The sequence below is a fragment of the Myotis brandtii genome, unplaced genomic scaffold (genome assembly GCF_000412655.1).
Source record: "Myotis brandtii unplaced genomic scaffold, ASM41265v1 scaffold409, whole genome shotgun sequence".
NCBI classification, from domain to species: Eukaryota; Metazoa; Chordata; class Mammalia; order Chiroptera; family Vespertilionidae; genus Myotis; species Myotis brandtii.
The window spans coordinates 1,481,515-1,484,801 of NW_005365723.1; positions in this window are offsets into that span (position 1 = coordinate 1,481,515).

A 3,287-nucleotide genomic window follows, 5' to 3' on the forward strand; every position below is an offset into this window, starting at 1 on the left:
AAGCTCCCTGACGCATTCTCTGTGCGCCCACTGGCCGGGCTCCGCGTGGGGCAAGGTGCTGCTCATGAGAGTGTGGCCTCGCTCTGAGGGCAAAGGTCTGGGACTACACCCAGGCCAACGAGCTACAGCAGCGCCTTGGGCCCTGGGGCCTGGTCGTGCTGGGCTTCCCGTGTAACCAGTTCAGGATCAGAACAAGAGTGAAGAGATCCTGAATTCCTTCATGTACATCAGGCCTGGTGGCGGGCTCAAGCCCAACTTCATGCTCTTGGAGAAGTGCAAGGTGAGCGGCGCGGAGGTGCACCCCCTTTGTCTTCCTGCGGGGGCTCTGCCCGCACCCAGTGAGGGTGCCAGAGCGCTCATGACACACCCCAAGTTCACCCCTGGTCCTGGTATGCCGCGATGACGTCACCTGGTGGGCATGGGGGCATAGACGGTGTGCCTGTGTGCGGGTACAGCCCCACATCAAAGCCCAGCAGTGCCTAGGGTCCCCGCCCCCCGCCCTCCTGCTTGGCAGTCACAGCGCTCCCTCTGGGGGTTTTACCCCTGAGAGTGTTTCCCCTAAACCTGATGGAGGAATGCCTGATGTCCAGCTGAATCCCCCCAGATGGGCCCTGGTCCTGTTCCTCCCAGCCTCCCCCTCCCACACCACGGCTTTTCACAATAAACTATCTGGTGTCAGCAGGAAAAAAATGATTCTTCAATGCAACCTGTGTCTACCTGAACTGAGAGAATGAATGAAAACCTTGGTGGTCAGACTGGCAGCTACGATGAAGCATTATCAGTGGCGTGAGCAATACAAAAGCTGTGGAGGAGACGAGGTTTATAACTGTACTGGTAAACTTAGAGAATAAAAATTAAAAGGCTGGGCTTTCAGCTTTCCACTCCAAGCATGTCAGAGAACCAGGGAGTTTCTATGGCTACCCAGAAAGAATGAATCTCTTATCTCTAGCAGGGCCGGCGTAACTGAAATGAAACTCCGAGTCTGCCATGGTTTGTTTAATTACCTTGGAGCTTGAACTCAAAAGCCCTATCATGTCTGTTGAAAGGGCAGTTGTTAGAATGGAGTAAGATCTCAAGAACTAGAAAAGCAAGAGGTGCCCACCTGGAGAAACAAGAAAGCTGATACACACCAACAATGGGAATGGATCTCAAATGCACTATGATGAATGGAAAAAAGCAGGTCTCAAAAGCTCCACACTGTATGATTCCACGTACATGACATTCTCAAACACACACCTACAGTGACGGAGAACAGACCACGGTTTCCGGGACTTAGGAGAGGGGGAGGGGTGTGCCTACAAAGGGTATTACAAGGAAGATTTGGGGGTGATGCAATTATACTGCAACTTGATTGTGGCGGTAATTACATGAATCTGTGTAGGTTAAAACTCATGGAACTGTAAGCCAAAAAAAGTCAATTTCGCTGTATGTTCATTTAAATGTTTTTATGAGGAACCTGTGTGGGAAGGGATCTCGCGGACCTGGGGCAGGGAGGGAGGAGCGTCACTTTAGATCAGGCCAAATTTTCAATGTGTCAACACCGAGCAGAGATTCTGGGGACAGAACATTGACTCAAGCCACTGGGAAGAATTTCAGTTATTTGCTTGGTTGAGAACTAAAACTAGAGTCAACAGCAACCTACATGAACCTGAAATGCCAGGAAGAACCTGAGACAATACAGAGGAAAGAACCCAAAACGCTGGGGAGATAAGAATGTAAGAGCACGGTTATCACGCGTTCACAACTTCCACCCCAAAAGTAACCCACGCGAGAGTTCAGGGGACTCTCGTCACGACGGCACGGAGAAGCGAAGCAGGCTGGCGGTGTGGGAGCACCAGCAACCTGGGGAACCGCGTCCCGTCCGTAGCAGGAGGAAACTGCCCCGATAACGAGCTCCTTGACTGACGTGACAGTGATTGAAACTTAGGCGGACAAAGGTCTAGAGCAGGGGTGGGCAAACTTTTTGACTCGACAGTGACTGAAACAGGCGGACAAAGGTCTAGAAGATGTACTCGGCCACCGGAGAGAGAGCAGATGCGCTCCCAGAACAGGCAGCGGAGCCAGGCCCACAAACAGAACGCTCCAGGGATCTCAGGAGATCATCGGGCCTCTAGGACTGAACTGCGTGGGCTGCTCCCTAAGGCTTCACCTGCTGTGCGTGACCAAAGGGAAAAATGTTAGGCTTAGGAAGCAGCGGAGACTGCTTTGAGCCACAATTACAGGGACTCGCTGCCTCTCACCCAATTCCCAGGCCTGCGCTAGTTCGAGGAGCCACAGCCTCGTGACTGACAGGAGCCTGGGTCCCTTAAAAAGAATCATGTAGCAACATCACCAGCACGTACTTCCACCTGGTGGTTACCAAAGGAACCCAAAATACAGGGTAAGTGTACCCAAGGGGAGAAGGGGACCCTAGAGCGCTGGGATTGGCCGACACTGGCCACAGCTCACCACGCGCACTGCGGAGGCTGCGGAAGCAGGCTTAAGGGAGGAGATGGGAGTCTGTCCCAGGTTACATCACAGTTCATGATTGTATAGCTGAACTAGATAACATTCACCCACCAGGCTGCCAGCTTTGTGTGCGTGCAAAGCAAGGACAGCTCTGGGTGCAGAGCTCAGCCGCCAGGACCCCAGGACTGGGTGGAGCTGTGGTGAAAGCCACAGGGTGAGAGCCACAGCTGAGGCGTGTGGGGCTCCGAAATCGGTGAAGCCCTCCATGGCGCCAAGGAAACCAGGGATGTCCTGAGCCTAGCTCCTGCCATTTGCAAATGACAGGGAAACGGAGGTAGATGACAGCTAAGACAAACAGAAAAGTTTAGAGCATCATCTCATGCCCTTCACCACACAGCGAGGCCCACCCTACCTCTGTGTAGGCCATGGTCAGTGTTCTGAGCTCTTCCCCTTCCCTGGGTAAGAGTGAACATAGCAGGTGGCCTGTGACCAAAGGCTTAAACTCCAAGCAGGTCTGACACAGGAGTCCTCATTGGGAACATTTCCTCGAGGGAAAGGAATTGGACAGAAAAGCAAAGATTCCTCCTGAAGGAAATTATCGGTGCAATTCTTAGAATAACAACAGTTTGAAAGCAAATGCCGTGCAATGAAGGATTGATTATATAATTACCCAAATTACGGCATTTATCTCCTCAGTGGCATACCAGGAGGTCATGTAAAATGATGATATGGATATTATAGAGAATGATATCCAGGGTGTAATCGCTGGGAAGACCATATACAGTATGATCCTGTTTTTATCAAACAATCAATCATATGGATGTATTCACTTGCACAGC